The sequence below is a fragment of the Python bivittatus genome, unplaced genomic scaffold, assembly GCF_059951505.1.
Source record: "Python bivittatus isolate LINGU-HERP-01145 unplaced genomic scaffold, Pbiv_v1 ctg000020_np1212, whole genome shotgun sequence".
Classification (NCBI taxonomy): Eukaryota; Metazoa; Chordata; class Lepidosauria; order Squamata; family Pythonidae; genus Python; species Python bivittatus.
This window is the reverse complement of record NW_028277030.1, coordinates 73,156,614-73,175,966: the sequence shown is the minus strand read 5'-3', so window position 1 is coordinate 73,175,966 and position 19,353 is coordinate 73,156,614.

Here is a 19,353-nt window from a genome sequence, read left to right as displayed (position 1 = left end):
GCTGAGCACTGTTAAGTTTTGGTTGCAAATATACGTTTTCAAAAACAAGGGAGGATTGCTTCAGGCAATCCCAAATGAATGTTTTATAGATATGTGGCTTAAACAGGTGACCCAAAAGATTAGTCAAATTGGCATTGATCCTGATTATTTATTTTCAAGAAGTATGACATCAGCATTTCATTGTATTAAACAAAGATTATGGGACAATTCAATACAGGAATTAATGGCTAAAGCCAAAGTTTTGTGTTCACCTGTAACTTTTGGAATTTTTCTTTCTTTCTTTCTTTCTTTCTTTCTTTCTTTCTTTCTTTCTTTCTTTCTTTCTTTCTTTCCTTCTTTCTTAATTCGTATGCCGTCCATCTCCCCCAGTGGGTAACTCTGGGTGGCTCACAGTTAAAACCAGTACCACATAAATAATTAAAATTAATTAATTAATTAATTAAAAGTCAGATTGTAAAACAAAGAAATCTACTTTTCAGCTCCCTAAATATCTGAATAGTTTATATTTAAGTAAATACAGAATAACCTTTTCAAAAGCCAGATTAAATGTGTTGCCATCAAGTATGTTATATGGTTGATTTCAAAAAAATCCCCATCTCGCAAAGATTTTGACCCTGTAATGATATTGGTCTTGAAACAGTGGAACATATTTTATTGTATTGTGAATTTTATAAGAGTCTTCAGCAGGAAGTTATCTGGCCTATTTTAAAATGAAAACCAGGAAGAGATACTTCTGAGTATGTTAAGATTTTACTTGCAGATTAAAATCCTAAAATTACAGAGGCAGCAGCCATATTTTTAACTATGGCTATAAAAACAAGGTTTCAGTAACACATCAATGAGTTGGGGTTTTGAGTGTATTTGGTAATATTTATTAAATATTTTACTTGTTAAACTGTTTTATCTAATGCCAAATTTTAGATTATATTTGTAACTTGCTATTAGGGCCTTTTGGCCATAAATAAATTGGTTGAGATATCATATACTTGGATTTTCAAAGATTCTTGACTAATGTCTTCATCAAATGCTCTTGAATAAACTTGTGATAAGAGGACCTGGCCTTGTATGAATTGTTAATAAATTTTAAAAATAGGAAGCAAAAAGTAAGGGTAAATGTGCAATTTTATCAGTGGAGGGAAATAAGAAGCATCACTACTGGAACCGGTGCTTGTTCATAAATTATATTTACTTAGTTAAGCAATGTGCTGCCTAAGTTTGTGGAAAATTCTAAATTATTCTGGGCGGTAAAAAAGAAGTGTTATTATGAAATGCTCCAAAGTCCAAATCCATTTGTCACCCAAAAGGCAAATGCAATTTAATTTAACTAAGTGTAAAATGATGCGCTGGGGCAAGTGCCCTCTCCCCAGTATATACCAATGGGGCTGAGCTATCTGTAAGTTACCAGGAAAAAGACCTTAGGGTCATAATGTCATAGTATCATTGGTCACAGTGTCATAGCTCAATGAAGATGTCAACTTAGTGTAAGGCAGCTGAAAAAAAGGCAAATTCCATCGTAGAGATCTTTAGGAAGGGGATTAAAAATAAAAATGCCAACAAAGTAATGCTGTTATACAAATCTATGGCATGCCCACATCTGAATAATTTGTGTGGTTCTGGTTACAACATTGAAAAGGGACATAATACAGCTGCAAAAAATGCAGAAAAGGGCAACCAAAAGTCATCAGAGAGCTCAAATATTTTCCCTATGAGAAAAGCCTAAAAGACTCGAGAAAAAAAGATATCCGAAGTGAGACATGATCAAAGCATATGAAATACATAGTATGGAAAAAGTAAACTGGGAGAAGCTTTTTTTCTTCTTCCAAAACACTAAACAATCCAATAAAGCAAACTGGAAGGGGATTTAGAAAAGACAGAAGGAAAAATAAACTTTTTCACACTGTACATAATTAACCTGTGGAATTCATTACCACAGGATGTAGCAATGCTCACCCACTTGGATGGCTTTAAAAGAGTATTTCCTAAATGCATCGAAGACATGTCTACCATGGATTATTACTCTTGTGCAATCTCTGGGTTGGGGGCAGCCTGATTCCAAATGCAAGTAACAGGGAACACCTGTAGGAAAGGGATATGTAGGATACCTCCTACTTGCAAGCTCCCTATAGCTTTTTGTTGGCCACTGTGAGAAACAAAATATTGAACCAAGAAGGGCCTCAGCCTGATCCAGCAGGGTTGTTGTCATGCTCTGATCACATGCAATCTTCTATTCAGATGCAAGTCAACATAAGTAGATGATATATGCAGAATTCACTGCTCAGTTTGGGGATAATGAACATGTAGAGATGGGTATGTGTGACCATATCTTCCTTCCATATGAAAAGGGCTCTTGTCAGAAAGAGAAGGAGGAGGGGGAGGGGGAGGAAGGATGTTGCTGATGGTGTTAAATAAGTACTCAAGGTATTTTTTTACAATAAAACAGAAAATAAAATGCACACTGAAATCAGTGCAATTAAAATCACTGTTCAGGTCAGAATAATTAAAATCAGTTTAACAGTTAAACGCTTGGCAAAAGGGAATATATTTTTGGCATTTTTCTAAATAGTGGGAGGCTCAGGGCCAAACATTCCTCCCTGGTATATTCTATAGCCTAAAGCCCTACAGGAGAAGGCCCTCTCTCGCATAGCAGATAGCCAAACTTCTGGCCGCTGGGGCAACTTCAAAAGGGCCTCTCCTGCAAATCTAAACAGCCAGGCAAGTTCAGAATGGGAGAACCAGTCCCACCATCAAGCTCTAAGCCAATTGACATATTTCTGCAGTGAACTCAGAGAAGTCTCTTCATTGTAAAGGCTAAAGTGAGAGAGGAGGATTTGTTGCTCAAATGGCTAGAAGGATTGTCCATTTCACAAGTTTGAGTTCCATGCTACTGCACCTCCAACGATGTACGCTTCTTGTCTCTGAACAGGTGAACTAGATGTTGTACTAAGGTTTGTACGAGGATACTTTTCAACATGAAATGGGTGACCGTATTTTGTTGGGGTAGAAACCTGGTGAGTTATTGCTGTTTTCTTCCCACAAGTATGTTGTTGGTTCTACAAAACCTGAGATCTACAGTATGTACAAGACCAGGACCAGCACATTCCTTGTGTATAGCAGAACACAAAGCATTAATAAACATATTGCATCTTGTGGCCTGTTTAGTACCTCAAACACAAGGTTTGACCTCTTAGCTACTGTCACCTGGCTAGATACAGAACTACTACATCGCAGTAACATAAATAGCATACAGTTTTTAAAAAATACTGTTACAGAATTTCTAAAAAACACAGAACTGACAATTACGGGACAAAATAAAACATAATTAAAAGGAAAGTAAATTTGCATGAACAGTTTATACCATGTTATTTTTCTATAAGTATGTTCAGCAAGAAAACATTGCTGCAGAAATAAATACCAGCAGGTATTTATTTCATATCTGAAATTTCTCAGCCATTTCCAGGTAAAACAAAGTTCATCCATTTTGGTAGAATTATGCATGGAATGCAAATATTTTAGTCATTTGACAAATGCTTTCTGCAGCCATTTAAAGGCATTTGCAATCCACAGAAAGACAGAAAAATCTGTCCTTCACACAAGTGATACAAGCTGAAGTATCAGCATGAAATAATTTTGTAATAGTCTGGCTTCTGCCCAAATTGAATGAAGATCAGTTGAAGCAATAAAGTGCTGCTGGTGGTATATATTTCAAATATATTCAGAAAGAAAGCTGATATATGAACTTTTAGGCAGGATGCCCAGAAAAGATAAAGTCAGCTGCAGTCAAGGAAAATCTTGTCAGGAAGATATTTTACTTCCATATGTACCATTCACAGATCATTTTTCTTCCTTTTTAGTTATATATCCCAAACTGCAAATGTGATTATGGAAGTCACCTGGATGTCCTAGGTGAGTGGATCACTCAGACTATAGCAAAAGCATCATCCAGAGACCACAAAACATCAGTTAAAAAAGGAGCACTTTGTATGTTTAATCATTAATTTTATTTAGCCATCTGTAACAAGGACAGCCCATAATTTCAGGGATTCCAGTGCCCTTTTGTGTGATCTGCAGACTTTCATTGACATACGCACCCCGTCCCCTGACAACAGGCATATCAAAGCCATCAATATATCACAAGTGTCATAGAATTTAGAAAATGTTACACCTTATTTTAATAGCACATTTGCATTTCCAGAATGTGGATATTGAATCATTGGGTGCCTAGTCCCTCTATTTTTCTAGGTAGCTTGTAGGAAACCAGCATCTGAGGCTTGGTCAAATTGTATTCAGACAGGGCACTCTGGCTTCTTATAAAGCACAGCGATTCCAGTAGGGAAAGATATAGCAGAAAAACAAAAGGCAGGACTGGGATGTGTGAAGGTAATCAAAAAGCCATCAGATTTGGAGGTAGGTGATGGACAAGCATGTCTTCCTCTAATTTTTTTTTGCTTCTTTAAATCTAGACCAGGGTTTTGCAAACCGTGTTCCGTGGAATCCTCAGGTTCCATGAGAACTTGAGAGGATTCTGTGGGAGACTACAGGAAAAAAAATCAACCTTGTTTACGGTGATGGATATTGTTGCTATTTTATAAAGAATTCCATTTACAGACTCACGGAAGACCCACCAGCAATAAGAAGAGTGTTCCTGGGGTTGTAGCTTTCTTGTCTTTGAGCTTCCACAGAGTAAATGCTGCTCTTTGGAATTCATTAGCACCATTTTTTAAAACAAAAATATAAATGAACAAAATGATTTTAATCACAAGCAAGCCTGGAAAGATAGTTAAATTTAAGCAAGTCAATTATTAACCAACAAGTAATTAGCTTGCTCCATTTTTAGAACATCTTATTAAATATATCTATGAAATCGATATGGTTATTAAAAATTATGCAAAATAATGGTGGGTGTAGTACAAAGGAAATGGAGGCTAATTGCATAAGATTTTTTGGAAGAAATATAAGTCATTAAAATGTGTTGAGTTCTTGATATATAAAAATGTTCCTAATTAAAATAGAAGTTGTGGGAAGTATGAATGGATACAAATAATCTTAAACAATTAATTTAGTATATCTGTTTAGTCTTCAAACACTACAAATATTCCAATATAAAACAGCACCAAGGGCATATTGGCTGGATCATGGTTTTATTCCTCATTCATTATTCTGAAATGATTATCATCCCTTGAAGCTATACTTACACTGATTCACCCTATTTAGATATCCCTACACTAATATTCCTACACTGATATAAGAGGTTAATAATACTGGGCTAATGAAATCTACATACTAATCCTATAAATGGCTACTGCACCATTGCCTTTGTCCTGAGGGACGTAACTATTCATTATCAATAGCCAAGCTGCTTTGCTGGATGTAGGAAAAGGAGTAGATTCCTATTCTTATTTGACATATGTGGAGCAGAGGCTAAGGATAAGTTATCCAAAGCCATCCAGCCTACTCCCTTAAAACAAATGGCAACACAGAAGGGTCCACATTAGGTCCTACTTGGCCCTTTTTGCTAAGGTTGTGTGTGCATCTGGGGATTGGCATGTGTATTGCAAGAACCCCTTGCTATTTATGTTTCTAATATGGAAATCTCAGTGAGATGAATTTTTCCTCCAAACCTATATAGTCCAGCAGATTCTTGCAAATGTGAGCTCCATATTCATTGTCTACAAATGTTTTGGAGGCCAAAGATGTTCAAAGATTGGTTAACCTTGAAGTTATATCTAAGCTCATAGTTAGATCTGGAATTAATGAATGACATCTCAGAACTTTTCTATGTTCTTCCATAGTTTACAGCAAAATTGTGCTTGAAACAGCTGCTTCTGGGCTAGACCAAGATATTTTGCTGCATGAATTGCTTTGAATCCACATGACTGAACAGTGTCATGGAAAATAGTGGAACCCAACTTTTGGAGTTGTGCTTCTTCTGTGGCATCTCTAAAAATAGTGCTTGCTCCAAAACAATTGGACCTAATTTATAAATTTGCATGCTGTAGTGCAGATGTCCTTTGCACAGTATGTATCAGGGATCAGCAACCTTTTTAAATGATAGGCACTGTCATGTAATTTCAGGCAATGCTGCCAGACCTCCCTAATCAATCAAGTAAGCAAGCATTTTTATTTTTGTTTTGTTTTGTTTTAAAGAGGGGGAGAAAAATCTCAAGTAAGCTGAGGATACAGATGAGGGTTTTTTTTCTGTTTTGGTTTGTTTTATTTGGCCACCTTGCAACAGTTCAGCCACATTTTTATTTTTATTTTTGATATTCTGAGAACCAGGGTATGCTATGGACTGGTGTTGTAGCTACCATGCTGTCTGTGGGCACACTATTCTTACCCCAATGTGTACATGAATGGAATCCTTCAGTTACAGTAGGTACATTATTACCTGATTAAGCTCATCTTTCTCTTCTTCTATGGATTCATCCATTAAGAATATTTGAAATTGGTTAATTTCTAAGTCAATACGTTTTCACGTATAAATAGTCATCTGAAGTATGGTTAAAAATTTCATTATCACCAATACTACATTAATATTGATAATGAATAATATTTATAATTAATGGAACAACATGAGGAAGATGACATGTACCTGCTTTATAAAAACTGGTATCCTTCTCTTATCTCCAGCTTTATAGAGGTAGTCCTCGTTTAGTGACCGCAATTGGTTCTGGTGACTCGGTCATTAAGTGACGTGGTTGCTAAGTGAAAATCACATGACTGCTCCTGGGTTATGATCTTACTTCAGTTTTCCTTCACTTTACAGCATCAGGATACAACCCCAAACACCCAGATGAGCCCAAACAATGGGGAAGATTTCCAAAATTTGACTCATGAGGAAGCCAGGAAAAAGGATAAATCTTATAGTCCTTTTACCCCACTCCCCCACCCTTGGGAATGCTCACCTCATCACTGGGATAATTAGCAAGAAGAGAATTAATATTTGTATTTACATTCGTTGGAGAGGAAGGGATGACAAAAGAGCAAGCAGGCAGACAACATGGAATACGCATTGAGGGGATTGTGCTAGTGCCAGCTGTTTGCCTAGCGCATTCACGGCTGTGAGCTGGAAACCACTTAGGAGGCAAACAAAAGCCTTTAGTGTGAAACTAATTAGGGTCTTGTCAGTATCAGGCAGCAGTGTGAGCCAGGGGGAGGATTCTAATCAACTAATTAAGGTCACAGAGCCGAGCTTGCTAACTTGTAGTTAGCACTTTTAGGGATGCACTGCGCTATAGAAAAAAGCAGCTCATGAAGAGATATTGGTTTAGTCAATCTTTCCTCTCTGCGAAGGGGGAAAAAAAATGGGTTAGGCACAGGAAAACATGTACTAACTGACTGTAACGGCAAACACGTGACTGAGAGAGAGAGACACTGAGAAGGTTGTAAATGCAGTCATTGGTCACAAAGTCACTTTTTCATCACCATCATAACTTGAATGGTCGATGTCCAAGGCATTTGCTAAATGAGGACTACCTTTATTAGTCTCTCTGGGTCTCAGGCATGGGCCTTTTCCATCATTAGCTATCAAACATCTGGAAACAGTCAAAGTTTCAGTAGAGTTCTCTGGATCCCACAGCAAACCATTCAAAAGCCCCTCCCCCAAATATGAAAGAGGTTAGGTACTTAACACCCCTCCAGATACAACAATTGATAATGGGGAAAAGGAAGAGGGGAGGGTATCCATATCTGGGCTGCTGCAAAAATATGGACAACCCCTAGCAAAAAGTTCAATTTTCTGTATCTGTTTGCTGCCATTTAGTGGTCATTCTTATCTCTGCAGCCCAGATGTGATTGGAAGGGTGGGAAGAGAAGAGTGCAGCCAACAGAGATAGCCAGGGAAGTTGCCAGGCAGAACCTGTGGGACATCTCTTCCTTCTCCTCTGCTTCTGCTGACTAAGGAATGCTAATAGAGAAGATGTTAATTGCTGCTTTGGTTGCTCTTCCCTCATTCATTTTCTACTGCACCTCCTATTGGGCGACCCTATTTGGGTTGCCAAAATCCAGGCAGACAATGGGCATCAAACAGTAACAGCAGATTCAAACCATGATCCAGAGTTTTCCAGCCCAGCTACAATAGCCCTACTACCTATTCAATTTGATGTGTAGAGAGTATGGGGCAAAGAATGGGTAGCTAGGGGCCAATGAAGCCAAATCAGTTTGCAGTCCCCAAGGATTCATTGTATTTATACCACTATAAGGACTGTACCTGAACACCTCCCTGACCACTCAGTGGCAGCAAAGAGAAACAGGATTTTGCAGATCTGATAGCCCTGCCATCATTGCCTGCTCTGACCAGAATCTCCGGCAGAAAATAATTTCATCACCTTTTCACTGAAGATACCACTAACTTGAACTGGAGACCCTCTGTCTGCAAATCATTCCTCTGTCACTGAGTTATGGCTGATCCCCTACAGCACTTAATTTATATGTTTATTCAGATAAAAACCAGCAATAAAATAAAATGAATGTGTCACAGAATAATCAGGGAGTGTTTAATGCCTTTGAAATATCTGAAATATTTAAGCTAACAAGATGGCAAAAGTTCTTACACTGACCAACCAATCTTCCTCCACACTTTGTCTCTCCCTGTAGCTGTCTATTATCTAATAAACTTAAAAGTTCCTCAGCCTGATGGGGATTTGGCGCACTGACAGAGATTACTGCAACATTTAATACTCCGAGCATGATCGTATTATGTAATTGCATACTCTGACTTCTCATTTTGGAGACTGAATTGTGGATAAATATAAATAATGTCTTCATCTCTAAAAGCACTCAGACTAGCCCCGCTTTATCTGATGGATGAGAAAGGTTCACAAAAGTTACCCATTCTGATAATTTTCTACTGCCTAATAGATCTCTATTTTAGGATTGTCAGTCTTAAACCTTTCCTCAAATAAAGCAACAGCTACCTTTCATTGTCCAAGCTCTTCCTGTGTTTGCTCACCACAGCACCATCCTCTCTCACTGAAGAGAATGGCAAAATTCCCACTGATTATGATGGAGGGAATTACATCCCGCTGGGCTCAGTCATCAGATACAAATAAGGTAAACACAAGTAAGAGGTAAGCTATGAATCACCTTGTGCCTCAGCAAAAAGAAAAAAAGCATTTTATAGTCGCTTTTTGCTAGCCATTGTGTTAGAGACTGAGAACGTTCCATCTCCTATGGGATGTTGAAGAAAACACACACTTTCAAAAACTCAGTAGGTGGCTGTGTTTATTACAGCAAACACCACAAAAGCAGTCAGTGCAGGGGTAGCAACTGTACAATAAGACTAGACAAGTGTAGTAACAGCAGCCCAGCTTCTGCTTTTTCATTATGGTGGTATTAAGGTGTAGCAGCTACCGTTGGGGCAGGCCCCACTTTGCTGAGAGCTTTACTCATGAGGAGACATCCATCTGAGCAGATCATCTCACTGTCCTCTTTAACTTGCCTTGTTCCTCCATCTTTCCATTGGGGAGCTCTTTGCCAGCATCGGTCATGTGTTCTCACCTTGCTCTTCTATGGGTCTTCTAGCCAAGGTGAACTGTTGGCTGGTTCAATGGATTAGGCAAAAAAAAAACCCTTTAGGCTTTCTACCATCTTCCTATTGGACCAGACTCCAAGAGCTACATTATCCAGGTTCCTTTTCTCCTTTTAAAGTGAAGGTGAAAAGATGGGCTTTTTAGCCCCAGGAAAACTTCCTTTACATGCTAGCCACATGCTGCTAGTCCACAGTGGAGGCAGCTTTAGGTGCTCTGTTCTGGAAGTGGCATTTTCACAATTATCCCATCTCAAGACCTCCCATCCAGATTCTCTATGATCCATGGAAGAAGAGGTTTGTGTTGACAGGGTCAGAGGGAGCAACCTGCTTGGCCCAGTTGATCTGATAGGTCTACTGTTGGACCACCTCCTTCTGCTGTTCTGCAGTGCTGGTTGGGCTGTGGATGGTTTCCACAATTACTTTTTTTAATGGGTTGGTCAACTGGTTGTCCTAAACAATGTAAAATCCTGAAACTGACTCACTCGTTCCTGGCTTAGCACATATAATGGAAAGTAGGACTTTCTTTTGTATTTCTGTAACCTATATGATGGGAAATTCCTTTCCCGGTGGCCACTTCTCCCAGGGAATCTCTGGCTCCTCACTTACTCTTCTCAAGTTATGTTCTTAGTATAGTTTTTAGTTCCCACTCTGACCTCACCAATACACCCTCTTTCCTCAGACTCCTGATCTTCAACAACACTTACCCAAGGATTGCATCTCAACTTCACAAATCCAGTCAACCACCAGATGGCAGCCAAGAAATAGAGTCAGCCTAGTAGTCATAGTTATAAGGAATTATTATTATTATTATTATTATTATTATTATTATTATTATTATTATTCTACAATTAAATTCACAGTCAAAGACGGGTGAAAACTTAATAATTTAAGTCCTAAGAATTATTAAGGTAGTATCTGAGGATATAGGCAGTTCCAACCAGGGTATTTTTTGCATTATTATTGTTGTTGTTGTTATTTCCATCACTCAATGGGTATGCCAGAAAAGAAAAAAAGAAAATTTCAGTGCACCTAGTAACCAGAGTGTTGTCCATGTCAACTGGAAGAGTCTCTTCACCTATCGGATGACATTGGGCAAGGCTAGCTTTTCAGCCCACAGGACCACTACATCATAGTCCTTGGAATGTGACACATTAAAACTACATGGACAGCAAGATAGCATGGACCTATTTTGGGAATGTGATAAAATCTCATTGTGGAGGCAGCAAGATTTAGCGTGGTATGATTTCCTGTTGGCTCCAAGGATGGGAGGGGAGTACAGCTAAGCAGCTGTGTGAATGTGGTACTCTTGCCTTTACCTTAACATATTTAATACATTAAGAGGCCTGTTGGCCTTATTTTAAATACTTGTACAATGTGTGAACCTTTTCCCAGAATACTGCAAGCTTCAAATAAAACAGGATAATGAATTTGTCTTTAGGCTCCTGCAGCTGACTGATTGTTGGGGGAAAAAAATCTGGAGAGACAGAGAAGAGAACAAGAGATTGACAAATTTAACTGGCTACTCTAGGGAGCAAAATGACTGCTGTGTAGTGTCACACAGCTACTAATCCTTCAGAATCAAGTGGAACAGCATTTGAGGGGGGGCGATGAAAATGAAACAGAAGCCTTTTATGTCTGACTTCATAGGTCATCCACCCCATGCAATGTGCTTTTTCTGTGAATCTCTCAGCTAAGTACTTCCAGCAATAGCAGTTCAAGAACACTGAACAAGAAAAACCAACAAAGAACAAGACACAATGAACCATCGAGAAATACCACTTAGCTGGCATATTGCAGAAGCCAGTGAAGATTATCCATCTTTGCTGTAAACAATTTGATGCAGCATTCATTTTAAGCAAAATGTGGAATATTTAAAAGCTGACTATTTTCATTGCCCTTGATAGTCATGCACAGTAAGGCTAGTGTTCAGTCCTACAAGAGAGAATTAAACATTGTTGTTTATAAATTGTCAGGAGAGCGGGGAAAAGGGACAATATCTCTCACCTTGATGCTACATAGCCTGGACATAGAGCTATAGAAATGATTTCATTGCCCCCACCCTACCCCATTTTTATCTTTTAATCACCCAAAAGGCAGCACAGGTTGTGTGAGCCCTCTCTCATACAGCAGGAGTAAGACTACAGGTGAAGTGCCCCATGGAAGAACTACTAAGTATGAACTACCAAGATAATATTACAATGGATAACATAGGGCCAGCTGTGGAGAGGACTTCCAGGAAATGAAATCTGAGAACACCAGCTTTCCATCCTACTAGTTGTAATTATTTAAATGATCTATAGAGCCACCCATCTCACAGCAGTGACTCTGGGTGACATAAAAGATTAAAACCACTGCAGTAATATATACCCCATGATGTCCTGGTTAAAACAACAACCCCCAAAACAAAACAAGCAACATCACCAGCAGAGGCCACCTAACCTCCTGGCCAAACACTTTATGAGAGGCTAACAGTTTCATGCTTCTGTTGGAATTTAATTATAATGTAGAAAGAAGATGAGACTGCACACCACTGGAACTTATTATTTTAGAGTAGAAAATAAGGCATTTGCATATCAAGCATTCACACTAAGGTGCACTCTCTGAGTTGAGTTTGACTTCTGGTGACTATACGGAAATGTCCATATTATTTTCTTGATAAGAGTGCAAGAGTGGTTTACCATTACTTGTTCTGAGAATTTTTTAAAATGTTATTTTCCAATTTAATCTATAACCCTAGGATTCCCTGGCGGTCTCACCTCAAGTATTAACCAAGTTTGATCCTGCTTAGCTTTTCAAGATCCACCATAATTGGCTACCTCACCTCAAAACCAGGGTAAGTAGAAGGACTCCACATATGAGTATTTATTTATATGAGTATTTAATCAAATATTTCTTGTTTCTTAAACAAACACACAAAAAATAATTGCTCTTCCATTCAATTCCATGGGAATGCCCCCCCCCCCACCAAAATGTGGAAGTTCTGACATAGCACCGAAGGTGAACACCAAGAGCTCTAGTCGAAAACTGGATATATGACCCATTTGTAGCTTAGCAATACTGATAATTAAACAATACCCATTACAGTTAGCATAATACAATTCATCCTTTATTTTATTTTATTTTATTTTATTTTATTTTATTTTATTTTATTTTAATTACATACATAATACCTTGGGCATATACAGTACATTGCTTCAATGCAGAGACTGCAAACATTGCTTTTGCTCTGCTCTTGTTTCTGTCAAACATAGAACACAAGAGAACTTTGTTGTTGGAGAAGATTCCTAAGAATACCATGGACAGCCAAGAAGATATGGTGGATATTAGAAAAAATATGGATGGATTATTAGAAAAAATAATCCAGGCTACTCACTTGAGTCTCAAATGACCAAGCTCAAATCATCATACTTTGGAGACATGATGTGAAGACCTAGCTCTCTGGAGAAGGATAAAATGCTGAGAAAGGTGGAAGGCAAGAGAAGAAAAGGACAACCAGCAGCAAGGTGGGTGGACGCAATTACAGCAGTAACGGGTGCACCATTGGAAAACTTGAAGGACTAGGTTGGGGATAGATGTCACAGAGAAAATCTATCTATGCAGTTGCTAAGAGTCAACATCAACCTGATGGTACATAATCAATCAATCAATCAATCAATCAATCAATCAATATGTTTGTTTAGTAATATAAGTAGCTTAATAATATTGATTTAAAGGTAAAGGTTGCATCAAACTGTGTCCTCCTATCTACAGAACAGACAGCACTGACTGAATTTCTTCTGCAATATCTGTTCTGTAGATGGGGAGAAGATTCTCTTCATGAAGATTAGAGACTTGGGGGGAAGTTGCAAAGAAAAATAGGAACATAAACTTTCAGTATGTAACTGGAAGCCCATTTGCATTATGGATGTAGCCAATAATGTTAACTACTAACTTTCCTTGTTAAAGAGCAAAATGAAATAAATGAATCAATTATAATGAAACTTGGCCCTTATTACTAGTTCAAATTATTAACATGAAAGATTTTGAACTTTTTTCTACATTGAATTTTGCATCGTGAATGCCACAAGAAAGAGTATGTTTTCTTAATACAGTACATAAACATGAAATAGGCCAAATAAATAGAATTTTGGTTGCCACATCTGTACAGATTTTTAGATAACTATATTTACTTATTGACAAATAGAGGAAATAGTTATTAGGTTTATAAGTAACTTATAAATATCCATCTGATTTGATTAAACAAAGCAAGAGCACTGTGCCACATTTTGTGGAAGCTGTGGACAGGTTGCCCTACAGTGTTTGGAGTATCAGACATAAACACTCTATTGCATCACATTTGGCACTCTGAGGAAAATGTTTTGCCTGCAGCCTCTAGTAATCAAACTTTCATGGCAAGTGCAGGCTGCATTGCTCATGGAAACCAGGTGGTACACTAGTTAACTGTACATTTAGACAGCCTAAATGATGTCAGTTCAGTCCGTTCCTGGAAAAGACTGGTCTGGCTTCTGTTATGCATGTCTGGTAACATCCAAATTGGATTACTGTAACATACATGACACTTCCAAGAATATCAATTGGAGCAAAATGTAGCTGAGAGAAAAGCCTTGGGTTTCCTGGATGTACAGTGTAAGACTAATATTTCCAGATTCATTGTCTTTCCACTTATTTTCAAGCCCAATTCAAAGCTTAGGTTTTGACTTTTAAGGCTCAGAACACTTTGGTATCTGGTAGGGACCTTTATGAAGCTACCTGGAAGCAGTAAGTTTCCTAGGGCTGGAACACAATCTGGGGTCCCATAATCCAGGCGCTTCCAAATTTCTCCAGGATTCTTTCCTCTTGTTGTTCTTCTCTTCGGTAGAATACATTTTCAGTCCCACTATTTTGTAGACTGCCAGGGCAGAAGCTTTCTGCCACTGATTAAGCAGAGGCAGTGAAAAGGGGATGAACAGGCTTAATGTAAAGAGGAAGAGACCTATTTTGCCTGTCCCCTCACTTATCAGGAACGACACAGAATGGAACAAATGGTTCCCTCTTTTTGGTGATCTCTGGGGGAAGGGAGATGAGGGGATCAAATGACTCCATCCCTTTTGTAAGTGATGTCACACACATGTATGAAAGATGGAGCTTGTGTCATAATGGTGCAAAATGATGCATTCTGCAGGTGATTCTGTTCTTTTTATATATGTCTTTAAACTCTTTGTTTCTTTGGGGAAGGAGAAAAAAATGGGATGGAGGAACATCCTCACATAAAGAGGGTGCAGTTTTATGAAAAGTAGTGGTGGTTTGGAATGCCCCAGAGGGCATTTTGCCCATGGCTCCCTCAACCCTGTGCTTTGGATATGCTGATTTGGAGGTGAAATTCTATTTCATAGTCCATATACAGGGAATAAGTATCTATGTCTGGGCAAAAGTTTCCCAGAACAGAAACTCATTCTATGGAAAGTATGTTGCAAAGAATCCTGTTTGACCCCCTCATTCTCTATTCTTAAGTGACAAGTGAATTCAGAATTGTCCAAGCCTCTGTGTCATCAGGAATATACCCTGTTCCTCAATCTGGCTTATTTTATCTTTAATGAAAAATTTGAGGCTGTAAGGGTGATGTGTTTTTGTTGGTATATATTTTTTTCCAGTCTATATAGTTTGTATGGGTCTGTTACAAATCAAGTACTGCTCAACATCGCTTTTTTTATTTCATATAATTATAGAGGTACTCACAGTCACAGATGGATTTCTCCTTAGCCGATCCAGTTGGAATCAGTTAAGCTTTTCATTTTAGGCAACAAAAGTTGATACAGGAAGGGTTGACACAAATTATTGAGGCAAACATTGACAGCATATGCCTCACAGGTTTTTATGGTTTATTTTAAAACAGCAGATGAACACACAAGAGGTAGTTGCAATATGTGTCTCGGTAACTTTAACTCTGTTAGCTTAATAGTTAAGTCCAATTGTTATGGCAAACATTGTTAATATGGGTTTCAGAGATTTTACAACTCCTATGAAGCAGCAAAGTGCAACAAGATTATTTGTATCATTATTATTTTTTTATCCCACTGTATATATGTCACTGCATATAAGTTGTTGTGGGGGCAAGAGTATTAGGTATGTTCACTGCCTTGAGTTTTATATAAATATAAATGTAGATGTAGATAAGATAAAGATAAAGATAAAGATAAAGATAAAGATAAAGATAAAGATAAAGATAAAGATAAAGATAAAGATAAAGATAAAGATAAAGATAAAGATAAAGATAAAGATGGATAGATGATAGATAGATAGATGATAGATAGATAGATAGATAGATAGATAGATAGATAGATAGATAGATAGATAGATAGATAACTCAAGGCTACCTAATACCTACATACCTAATACTCCTGCCCCCACAACAACAATCCTGTGAGGGGTTGGGCTGAGAGAGAGAGACTGGACCAAAGTCACCAGACACCTTTCATGGCTAAGGCAGTCCCCCCAGATAGAGTTGGTACCGAGTCTGGAGGTCCTTCTGGACTCACAGTTCATGCTCAAGGAGCGGGTAGCAGCCATGGCCAGCACAGCCTTCATGCAAATTTATCTTGTGCACCAGTTGCACCCATTCCTGGTCACTCATGCCTTGGTTACCTCCTGGATGGACTATTGCAATGGGCTATATATGGGGCTGCCTTTGAAAAACATCCAGAAGCTGCAACTGGTCCAGAATACAGTGGTGTATACAACCTGGGATGCACTACTTCATAAGCTGCAATGGCCCCCAATAAGCTTCCAGGTACAATTCAAGGTGCTGGTTATCACCTATAAAGCCCTACATGGCACAAGACTAGGTTATTTATGGTACTGCCTGCCGCTCATCCCACCAGATCCAGCAGGGTAGGCAGGCTCCGAACACCTCTATGAAACAATGTCATCTAGCAGGGCACAGAATATGTGCCTTCTCTATTAGGGTCCCTACTCTACGGAACAGCATCCCCCACCCAACATTCAAATGGCTCTGACCCTTTTAGTTTTGGGTAGGTCTTAAAGCCTGGCTTTTCCCTCAGACATCAGGCCAGGATGTTAGTAGAGCCCAGTATTTAAGGTCGTTTTTGTTTTTTTCAGATGGACTATTAGGAACTTCGGCTCCATTGTATTGTTCATGCCTGTTTAATTGTTACAGAGTTTTTTGGTTACAAATAATTACTGTTTTTATTATTATGTGATGTTGTTGGCATGTTTTTATGGGTGGTTATATAAATCATTTAAACAAACAAACTTAGTTGAGAAGATTTAGGAGACAGAAAATCTGTTTATCTGGAAGAAGCCTATCATAGTGAGTCAACTAGGATCAGATGATTTTTAAAAACAGAATACAGAAGTAATTTAAAGCAGTCTGGAAAATATATATTCTAAGTACTGGATAAACTTTGTTGTTGTTGTTCTTGATAGAGCACTTATTGATATTTAAGGGTGAAAGCAAGGGAAAGAATGGAGGAAGGAAATTAGTCTTGCTGTACATCCTAGTTAGTTTGTTAACTAACTAGTCTTCCTCAGGCCACAGCAGTATGAGGTATTTTCAAAGTTTTGGGCAGAAAAATCTATTCAGCAGCCAGATAAAAATATCCCCCCCCCCTTTTTTCTTTCTTTCTCAATTAGTTTCTAATTGCTGAGTTAGGCCTACATGCCAAATCAACTATAAATGTTTCTCTTAATTGTCTTGACTGGAAGGAAAATATAAAGAAAAGTCAGGGATAAAACTAGAAGGGAGAGTTAAAGAACAACTTAACGCCTTTATTTTCTGTAGTATGTAAGGGAAATAATATAGACAACTATTTCTCTCTTGTCTCTTCTTCTTCACTTCCTCCTCCATATGTGTGGGAGTGGGGAGAGGGAATCTCTCTTACAAAATGGGTGAAATCCCCACATAGGAACATAGCAGCCCTACCTAATAAGGAGAGCTGGCTGCTAATCGCCTTCTGTTCTACTGATAAAAGTCCTTCTCTCTTTCCTGAACTGGGAAATGTGTTGCTGTCCTCTTACTCTGCCAACTTTAGTCCTGGGTTGTTACTGGCAATTATGGCTGTTTATTAACCAATCGTTATGTGCAAAAGGAAACTGGTTTCTGTTGAACAGTGCTAACTGGGAAATGTAGTCCCCTGAATCTTCTTTTCCAGCTTGTAAAGAAAACTTGGATGGTTGAAGGCAAAGAGAAAAAAACAAGGCCTGCAAAGTGCCATAAGGCAATTAATCAAATCTAAAAGTATATAATGTACCTTGAAGGGTTCCTCTCATTTTGTTCAGTTAAAGGGGCAGGTAAAAGAGCTATACAGGGTCCTGCCATGTTGCCACAGGACAACCTGTTCCTTTGCCATCTGCCTAAGTTTGGTTGCACATTTTTATTCCATTTCCATGCTGTGTCTTTGCTGAAATGCTTATTCGTTCATGCAACTTTTGCCCTTGGTCAGTGCTATTGTTGAGGAAACACATTGTTCAGGGAAGTATTTATACCATCCTTCATATATGAGATATTTTAGGCCAAATATTCCTCTAGAGCAGTGTTCCTCAACCTTGGCAGCTTGAAGATGTGTGAACTTCAACTCCCGGAATACCCCAGCCAGCATGGGAATTCTGGAAGTTGAAGTCCACACATCTTCAAGTTGCCAAGGTTGAGAAACACTGCTTTAGACCATGATAAGAACTGGGGGGGGGGGAATGCTCTGGAATCCTTTTTTTATCACTTCACTTTCAGTTCATAGTTTCATGATTATTGCTAACCAAAGCCAAGTATACAGCTCTGCAGATCTTACAGGGAACTATTTTGTGATTCAACATGACCTCCTCACTCAGAGGTGTCTGCAGGATCCACAGCTTCAGTCAAAATATAATAGTCAAATAGCAGCATTGCGATGCAAGTTCCACCCCTTTCATACATGTGAACAACATCACAACACACATAGAAAAGGGGTAGAGTTTGCATAGTACTGATGCAATCCTGTTTTCATCATTTGTCCCCTCCCCCTTGTAGACCCACTGCCCTGATGTCTAAGATGAAAGTGAAACAGATATGTTGCTTTGCTTTGCTTTCTTCCACAGGTCCCTGAGGCACTTGTACTAGCCAAAAGAGATTTCTTCACAAGCCCTTCACTTGTACAGAAGACTTGTACAAAAGTCTGGCTTTTGTGACTGTCAGAAGAGGCTAAAACAAGGCTGCAAACCTATGCAGTTTGCCTCACTGAGACACTTCACAGAGTCTCTTTGCCTCTATGAGATGAATGGTGCTTTGCCTTCGAGCAGTGTTTTTCAACCTTGGCAACTTTAAGATGTGTGGACTTCAACTCCCAGAATTCCCCAGCCAGCCACTTCTGGGAGTTGAAGTCCACACATCTTAAAGTTGCCAAGGTTGAGCAACACTGCCTTAGAGGCATAAAGTACCTCATTGAGGTAACTAATCACCCAAGCTTAGATAGTTAGGATACATAAGCAATAACATTATAGCTAGACTTACCTCCCAACCCAGAAACTAATATTGAACCATATTTTCCTGTTCTGGTTTGGAGGACAATTCTAAAGACTGAGTTAGAATTTGGATATCATGTCCAGCTAGGAGCAGTGGTAAACTTCAAACTGAACATGAAAATTTCATGTGTGAGGGAAGAAGCATGACTACACTGTGGGGATAAGTCTTCTCTTTTCTAATGTTCTAGAATGAAAGGAAGGAAGGAAAGGAAAGTGAGATAAATATCATTTTAGTTCATGATAATATTTCAAAACCGTCTTCAATTGCATCTAATCACTTATAAATGTCAAATTATTTTCTGAAGTAATTTATCTTAGACCTATCAAATAGTTTAACT